We start from the raw sequence: 10164 nt of genomic DNA on the forward strand, positions 1-10164 counted from the left end.
TCTTTAAACCATTTTGAAACAATACTTTCAATCTTTGCCCCCAAATGTTTGAACTCCTCATTTTGTGACTTTTGAATTTCAACATTCTTGGGTGGTTGAACTGCATTTTGTTTGACAGACTCTCTTGTATTTATGACTTTCACTTCTTGAATATTTAAGGGAGATTCCATCCAACTTTTGCTCGACCATCCATGGAGGTTCAATGCCACTTGATCAATTAATATATAAGCTTCTTCTATACTTTTTTCCATAAAAGAACCTCCAGCTGATGAATCTAACAAGAACTTATCTGAAAAAGAAATTCCCCTATAGAATATGTGTAAAATCAGCCATTTCTCCAAACCATGATGAGGGCATTGTCTTTGGAGACTCTTGAATTTGTCCTATGCTTCAAATAATGATTCTCCATATGCCTGAGCAAAATTCGTAAAGCAATTCCTCATATACACTATTCTGCTTGGAGGAAAAAAATGATTCAGAAATAGCTTCTCCAATTGTTGCCAACTTGTGATACTTTGAGAATAGAGAGAATATAACCATCCTTACTTTATCCTTGATACTAAAAGGAAATGTCATCAATCGAACTGCATCTGTTGACACTCCTTCACATTTCACCATATCACAAATCTCTAAAAATGTTTCAAGATGCAGATAAGGACTTTCTGATACTTCTCCTCCAAATTTGTGACCTTATATCATGAAAATTTGTTAGGTCTTTCGAGCTGCAAAAACCTCTTTTTGTGTTGCGGAAACCCCGAAATCCCATGCCACTGGATCTGTGCGAATATTAAAATTTTCATGTACGTGTTTTCTAATCCTAGATCTACTTTGGATCTACATGTTTAGGAGTGTATACCTTTGATGCGAAGCCCTTCGCTTATCCCGCTCATCCAAGAAGATTCCGGATCTCAAGGGTGTCAAGTGAACACCTCTCTATGTGTATCCACATGAACAATTAGGTGGAGAAGAAACCTTAGAGTGTGCTAGCACTCTTTGAGGGTTTCGGCCAAGGAGGAGGAGAGGAAGAGAAGAAGAAGCAAGGAGGAATAATGATGATCGATTATGAAAATAAGAGTAAAAAATAGCTTAAGTATTTTCATCTAATGAAAATACTTAATGCTCATTAACACCATTAATGAGTCTCATTAATGAGCCTTAATGAATATTCATTCTTCATTAAATGACCATTTTGAAACTAATTCAAAATTTGAATCTAAAATTCAAATTGAATTCCATTTATCAATGAATTCAAAATTCAATGAATATCATCATTAAGCCTCACTTGAGTCTAACTCAAGTCTAGCCTCACTTAAGTCTAACTCAAGTCTAACTCAATCGAGTCTTACTCAATTAATCTAATTTGGATTACTCTTAATCCAATTCGGTTCATCACATGAACCTAATCCTCTTGGTTCATCATATGGACCGAATCTCCATCTAATTGTCCTTTGTGTGTGACCCTATAGGTTCTTGTAATGTTGACAATGCTCCTAAACTCATTTAGAAGTAATGAGCGGTATCTAGCAAAACATCATTACTGCCCAAGTTACAAGAATGTTGAGATCCATCATCACCTTATGACTACTAATTGTGACTCTTCACAATATATGACAATGTCTTTCTATCCTTGACATCTAGATTGATCAATGTGAGGCATAGACCGTGTCATCCTCTAATCAATATAAATCTTGAACTCCAAGTAGACTCACTCTAATCAAATGAGCTCAATATCTCATATTGACTCATTTGGGCATGGTCATGCACTTAGTGGCCTCACTCTATCAAAAATAATGATGTCACTCCCGTCATATAGGAGGGATAGATCTCATCTACATCACTCACATCCCTCCGCATAATTTGTTACATACCCAGTAATCGCCTTTATAGTCCACCCAGTTACGGGTGACGTTTGACGAAGTCAAAGTATGCACCTCCTTATGTAGGGAACCATGGTGACTTCAGGTCCAAGGACTAGTAGTCATACTAATAGCCACATGAGAAAGTATATGACACTCATATAACGATCCATGATACTTTCTTATGGCGGGTCATTCAGTATACATTCTCCAATTCATACCCATGTGTCAACTTGATATCTCTATATCCATGACTTGTGAGATCAAGTCATCGAGTTCACCTACATGCTACTCTCATCGCATTAACATTGTCCCTGAATGTTAATACTGTTGGTTGCTACTCGGAAAACCTAGAGGTTCCACTGTACAAAAATTTTGTACAAAGGTCTGAACCTTTTCCTAGCTACCTTGTGTTCTATTAAATTAAATTTTGGATCGCCTGTGGAACTTAACACGTTTGATCCAAAACTTAATCTATTTCTTCTTTAAGGTTTAGACTTGGATCTCCTGCGGAACTTAACACGTTTGATCCAAATCACCTAAGTTATTAATTCCATTAAATATTAATTTCCATAATTGGTTACCAGTACTGACGTGGTGAGGCACATGACCTTCTTGGATATGGGACCAACCACCACCGACTAGACAAAACCTTTTATGGAAAGCTAATATTTAATTTCCTAAAATAACTTTAGGTCAACCAAAAAGAACAATCAAATCACAAGGAAAAGAAAAATAAAAGAACACAACTTCGAAAAACATATTCGAAATACTAGAATCGTAAGCCTCTTGTATTTGGTATTATTTCCATAAATAACTAGCATGATGCGGAAAGGAAAAATTACTAGTTATACCTTCTAAAAAGACCTCTTGATCTTCTACCGTATTCCTCTTCTAACCTCGGACGTTGTGTGGGCAACGATCTTCCGAGATGAGAACCACCAAGCACCTTCTTCTTCCTTGCAAGTTTCGGCCACCACAATTCTCCAAGAGAAGTAGAGGTCCGGCCACCACCACCAAGCTCCAAGGGATGCAAGAAACAAAACCACCTTTCTCTCCTTCTTCTCCTAGCTAGAACCGGCCACCATCAAGAGCTCCAAGAGAGGTTTCCGCCGGCCATAAGAAGAAGAGAAGAGGAAGAAGCTAGGGCCGGCCACCAAGGAGGAAAAGAGAGGAGAAGAATAATAGAGTTGATCACCCATGAAGGCACCTCTACCCCCTCTTTTATAATCCTTGGTCTTGACAAATAAGGAAATTTTAATAAAAAATTCCTTAATTCTTTTGTCATAAAAAAGAAAAATTATTTTAATTAAAAAATAATTTTCTTCTTTTAATAATAATGGCCGGCCACTTCTAATTCCCCAAAACAAGGAAAATTTAATTCACACAAGAATTAAAACTTCCTAATTTGTTTCTAGAAATTTATAAAAATTTCTCCAATAATTTTTATCCCTTCATGATTGGTTAATAAAAAGGAAATTTTATAAATTAAAATTCTTCTTCTAAACATGTGGATAATTTCCAAAAGGAAAGTTATCTCTAAAATTAAAATCTCTTTTCAATCTACAAATAAGGAAAGATATCAAATCTTTTCTTAATCTTTTATAGAAACTAATAAAAGAGAATATTTAATTTTTAAACTTCTCTTTTAAATTATTATCATGGTCAAAAAGGAAAGTTTTTCTTAAAAATAAAATCTCCTTTCAATCTACAAATAAGGAAAGATTTCAAATCTTTTCTTAATCTTTTGTAGAAAGCTTTAAAAGGAAAGATTTAATTTTTAAACTCTCTTTTAAAACTATAATATCCACATAAGAAATAATTTTAATAAAAAATCCTTTTTAATATGATGTGGCCGACCACCTAAACTTGGGCTCCAAGCTATTGGCCGGCCACCTTAAGGCCAACCTTTAGGCTTGGCCGACCCTAAGCTTGAGCTTCAAGCTTAGCTTGGCCGGCCCCTATTGGTTGGGTAAGAAGGTGGGTATGTGGTGGGTATAAATCTCTATATACAAGAGGCTACGATAGGGACCGAGAGGAGGAATTGGTTTTGGTATCCCGATGAAATTAAGCTTCCCGTGTTCGCCCCGAACACACAACTTAATTCCATCAATAATAATTCATCCCACTAAAGAACTATTATTGAACTACCGCACCAATTCCAAATTACATTTTGGGCTTTTCTTATTATGAGTGTGTTAGTCTCCCTGTGTTTAAGATGTCAAATGTCCACTAATTAAGCGAGTTACTGACAACTCATTTAATTAATATCTTAGTCCAAGAGTAGTACCACTCAACCTTATCGTCATGTCGGACTAAGTCCACCTGCAGGGTTTAACATGACAATCCTTATGAGCTCCTCTTGAGGACATTCTCTACATAGATCACTAGGACACAGTTTCCTTCTATAATCAGCAATACACACTATAAGTGATATCATTTCCCAACTTATCGGGCTTATTGATTCATCGAACTAAATCTCACCCATTGATAAATTAAAGAAATAAATATCAAATATATGTGCTTGTTATTATATTAGGATTAAGAGCACACACTTCCATAATAACTGAGGTCTTTGTTTCTTTATAAAGTCAGTATAAAAGAAACGACCTCTAATGGTCCTACTCAATACACTCTAAGTGTACTAGTGTAATTATATAGTTAAGATAAACTAATACCTAATTACACTACGACCTTCCAATGGTTTATTCCTTTCCATTATGGTCGTGAATTACTGTTTATAATTTATAAGGTACTGATAACATGATCCTCTGTGTGTGACACCACACACCATGTTATCTACAATATAAATTAATTGAACAACTACATTTATCATAAATGTAGACATTTGACCAATGTGATTCTTATTTCTAGATAAATATTTATACCAAAAGCTAGGCTTTTAGTATACACTCTAATAATCTCCCACTTATACTAAAAGACTAAGCTGCCATATCTGCTGCCATACATCTGATTCCCAACCCTTCAACATGTCCATCAAAAGCTCTCGCCTTAAGGACCTTAGTGAAAAGATCTATAGGTCATCATCTGATGCATTCTAGGCGGCAACAACTTCTCCACGTTTATACGATTTTTCGTATTGGGTAGTACTTGCGCTCTATTGTGTTTACTTGCCTTATAGACTCATGGTTTCTTCGAGTTTATTACTGCACCATTATTACTACAATAAATTGTAATAATCTTTGGACAAACTAGAAATCATATCTAAGTCTATCTTGAGGTAATTAAGTCATTCAGCTTTTATGGTTTCCTCAGAGGCTTGCCATATACTAAGCTTCTATGGTGGAGTCCAGAAAAACACCTATGCTTATCACTCTTCCATAGTTATGACTTTACCTCCTAAAGTAAACACAAAACCCCGAGGTTGACTTATTATTGTCCCTATCCGATTGGAAGTCAAAATCCATTCAACCCACAGGGACCAAATTAACTGCCTTGTAAGCTAGCATATAATCTCTAGTTCCTCTAAGGTACTTTAATATATGCTTTACTGCAGTCCAATGTCCTTGTCTAGGGTTACTTTGATATCTGCTAACTATGCCCTTGGCAAAACAGATTTCTGATCTCGTGCATAGCATACATTAGCTGCCGAAGCATAAAGAACTGCCTACATGTCCTCAATCTCCTTTGATGTCATCGGAGACATCTCTTTAGATAAAGACACTCCATGCTTAAAAGGTAAGAAACCTTTCTAGGAGTTTTGCATGCTTAAAATGAGCAAGGATTTTTCCGATGTATCAAGCTTGGGATAAGTAAAATATATTTTTTCTTGCGATCCCTTATTACTTTGATCTCAAGAATATATACATTCTTCCAAGTCATTTATATCGAATTGTTTGGACAACCATACCCTTACTTCTGACAACATTTTGATATTGTTTCCAACTACCAAAAATGTTATCTACGTATAGTACAAGAAATACCACCACGCTTCCATCACACCTTTTGTATACACAAGACTTATCCGGTTACTAAATCCATAGATCTGGATTACTTTGATAAACCGGATGTTCCAAGACATTGAAGCTTTGCCTCAGTCCATAGACTGATTGAGCTTGCACACAAGATGCTCTTAGCCCTTTGCAATGAACTCTTCTGGTTGCTTTATATGGATGTTTTCTTCAAGACTTCCATTAAGGAATGCTGTCTTGTCATCCACTTGCCAAATAGATAAAAGAATCCGGATAGACTTAAGCATGACTACCAGTGAAAAAGTTTCCTTTTTCATCAAGCCTTGCTTTGAAAGTTACTACCTTCCTGTCTATCCCTCTTTTCCTATTATAGACCTTTTTACACCCAACGACTTTTACACCATTTGGTGATTCTACAAGCTTCCAGATTTTATTAGAATACATATATTCTAATTCTTTTATTCATTACTCTTTGCCAAGATGCTGCATCTTTATCTTGGAGTGCTTCATCATATGACCGGAGATCAGGTTCATGTCCTCCAGGATCGAGTCCAAAAACTCTCCCAAAACATGAACCTATTTAGGTTGCATAACAACCCTCCCACTAGAACAAGACACTTTCTGTAATGTGTATCAATTTGTGATACGTGTTGCAGTTTTCTTGTGGTATCTCATCTTGTATAGTTGGTACTAGGTTAGACATGTCCTTTATTATTTCCTTAAGAACAAATTTACTTATGAGCACGTGGTTCATTATATAGTCCTTTTCTAAAAATCAGTCATTGATGCAAACAATGACCTTCTGATTTTTAAGACTATAAACCTACTTTTGTTTATCTAGGATAACTTACAAACAAGTGAACTCCTATCCAACTTATCATTGTCTCTCTTTAACATATGTGCTGGATTACCCGAATCCGAATATGCTTCAAAATAGGTTTTCACCTATTCAGCAATTCTATATGAGTAGAGAGTTCTAACTTGGAAGGTACTATGTTCACTTTCGTTTTCAGAGTTTATCCTTAAAACAAATTTGGTAATTTTCTGAATAACTCATCATCTATCTAATTATTTCATAAGAGTCCTTTACCTTCTTTCTACTACACCATTCTGTTGGGGTGTACCAAGTGCAGTTAGTTGGGATTGAATCCCTACTTTTGATAAGTGACTCCTAAATTCTCCCAAGAGGTACTTGCCACTACGATCTTACCATAGTGACATTTACTTTAACATTTCTCCGCATCAGCCTTGTACTCTTTGAACTAATCAAAGTACTTAGTCTTGCGGTACATTAAGTAAATTTATTTGTATCTTGAATATTTGTCTATAAAATAGATGAAATATTAAATACTACCTCTTGTCTGGATAGTCATAGGATCACACAAATCAGAATAAACCGATTTCAACATATCTTTTACTCCATACCCCTTGGACTTAAAAGCTTCTTGGTTATTTTCCTTCCAAGTAAGACTAACAGGTTGGAAAGATTTCCACTACCAATGAACCCAAAAGTTCATCAGCTACCAATGAATCCTACTCAAGTTAATATAACCTAGCCTTAGATGCCAAAGATATTAATGGTTCATTTCCGAAGGTTGCTTTCTCTTAAAATTAGAAGATGTGTTACTAATTTCCATTTGTTGCATCGTGGGAGTTATTAGATTTATAAATTGCCAACCAACGTACCAGAACAGATAACTTCCCTCTTTTTCTTAATAACAACTTTGTTATTAAAAGAGGCAGAATATCAAGTTCTTTGAATAGTTTAGAAACTGAAAACTAGTTCTTTCTAAACTTGGTGCGTAAAGACAATTACTCAAAAATCCATGTTTTATTCTTATCAAAAGATAAACATCTCCCACTGCAACAGCTACCATTTTTACAGTAGTGCCCATGTGGACGGTGTTTTAATTTTCATTTAGTTGCCGGGTTTCCTGGAACCCTGCAATGAATTGCGGACATGATTGATGGCATCTGTATCTACACTGGTAGATAACACCACTAAACATGTTTCAACTAATAAATTAAATACACCTATATTGTTCTTAGTTCTAAGAAGACAGTCTACCTTAATGTCCAAGTCCTATTTCCAATCATTACAATTGGGACTACTAAGTCTTTTCTATAGTATAACAACTAGGGGATTGACAAACATTTTAAATCCTAAGAATCACAAAAATATTTGGTCAAGATCAATTCTTTAAAATCCCCATGAATTTTGTATGCCACGATAGTGTGGACGTATACAAAATCAAAGAGGAGATTTTATCCATTAATTTTATTATCTCGTCAACTTTACTTTATGACGAATAAAATTAATAGTTGATCTGTCTTTGATCAAATATTTGGTCAAAACTTTTTGAATTTAAAATAAAATATTGATTCCTCAAACAATATTATTTAAATTCACTAACACCTCAAACACCGTGAATTTTGCATGCCACGTTAGTGTGGACGTATACAAATTCAACATTTGTAAAAGGAGGGTTTTACCCATTAACTATCTTGTCAACGTATCTTTATGACAAATAAAATTATCTCAAACACCGTTAATTTTGTATGTCACGTTAGTGTGGACGTATACAAAATCAATCATTTGTAAGAGGGGTTTTAACCCTTTAATTTTATTATCTTGTCAACTAGTTTTATGACAAATTAATAGTTGGTTTCATTTGGTCACACAAATAATAGCAGTGACTCCGATGGGGAGGATACTATTAGATGTGTCTAAGTGTATACCATTACTTGACACTAAGTCCATTAATAAGATTATGCCCCTTCCGTTGGGGAAGATCACACGCTCTTAATTAACTTCCTATAGTCATCCAAAAATGGAAGTCTGTTCTAGTGATCCACAAACAAGCTCATCCGTTATGGAGGAAGGCACTCAGAGCCAACACGCAAGCTTGTTTGCATCACTTACAAACCAGTAATGGAGACCATGGGATTTATTTAAAAATCCTTCTCCCACTTAGTTATTTATAAACGAGGAATTTTAACCATGCTAGCCTACTAGTCATGTATACTAACATGCACACACAGCACAATATAATAGCAATAAATAGAAAATCTAATTTTCAACTATTATGGCTTTTATCTCTAGTTGTCCTACGTGTGTTGTCATCCCAAGCTGCTGCCATATTTGGCCACCGCCACCGGGTCTAGCTGTCGCATCCATCTTGCTCCTAGTTCCGCTGTACCTCTGGTCCTTAGAAGGTTCCACGCTTTGCAAGATTCGATCCGCGACATAAATAGAATTTTACATTTTGATCCTATATTCCATAAAAGGAATGTACATGTATCTAGATCAAAAATAAAATCCTAATAAAACTTAATACAACTCCTGCTGTATTTTAATACAATCATGCACACACAGATAAATGCCCTTGACATGTCCAAGGGTCCAATCACACACATAATAACTAAAAGTCATAATAGTTTGATCCTGCATCCACAAAGTTAGCACATCCTACTATTAACCTGCCTAAATTATGTATGACATGTGCATAATTAAACTAATACCAAATACACATAGGCAAAACCCTAGCTCTGATACCAATTGTTGATTGCTACTCGGAAAACCTAGAGGTTCCACTGTACAAAAATTTTGTACAAAGGTCTGAACCTTTTCCTAGCTACCATGTGTTCTTTTAAATTAAATTTTGGATCGCCTGCGGAACTTAACACGTTAGATCCAAATCACCTAAGTTATTAATTCCATTAAATATTAATTTCCATAATTGGTTCCCAATACTGACGTGGCGAGGCACATGGCCTTCTTGGATATGGGAACAACCACCACCGACTAGACAAAACCTTTTATGGAAAGTTAATATTTAATTTTCTAAAATAACTTTAGGTCAACCAAAAAGAACAATCAAATCACAAGGAAAAGAAAAATAAAAGAACACAACTTCGAAAAACATATTCGAAATACTAGAATCGTAAGCCTCTTGTATTTGGTATTATTTCTATAAATAACTAGCATGATGCGGAAAGGAAAAATTACTAGTTATACCTTCTAAAAAGACCTCTTGATCTTCTACCGTATTCCTCTTCTAACCTCGGACGTTGTGTGGGCAACGATCTTCCGAGATGAGAACCACCAAGCACCTTCTTCTTCCTTGCAAGTTTCGGACACCACAATTCTCCAAGAGAAGTAGAGGTTCGGCCACCACCACCAAGCTCCAAGGGATGCAAGAAACAAAACCACCTTTCTCTCCTTCTTCTCCTAGCTAGAACCGGCCACCATCAAGAGCTCCAAGAGAGGTTGCCACCGGCCATAAGAAGAAGAGAAGAGGAAGAAGTTAGGGCCGGCCACCGAGGAAAAGAGAGGAAAAGAATAATAGAGTTGATCACCCATGAAGGCACCTCTA

At 35.7% G+C, this 10164-nt stretch overlaps 1 non-coding gene across 1 annotated transcript; it reads left to right on the forward strand.

Moving 5' to 3' along the window:
• The first annotated feature begins 339 nt into the window (after positions 1-339).
• LOC122025864 lies at positions 340-445 on the forward strand. The gene has a single exon (XR_006123888.1). It is a non-coding gene; the product is annotated as a small nucleolar RNA R71 (small nucleolar RNA).
• Positions 446-10164: the final 9719 nt, after the last annotated feature.

This window comes from Zingiber officinale, chromosome 9B, assembly GCF_018446385.1.
Source record: "Zingiber officinale cultivar Zhangliang chromosome 9B, Zo_v1.1, whole genome shotgun sequence".
Classification (NCBI taxonomy): domain Eukaryota; kingdom Viridiplantae; phylum Streptophyta; class Magnoliopsida; order Zingiberales; family Zingiberaceae; genus Zingiber; species Zingiber officinale.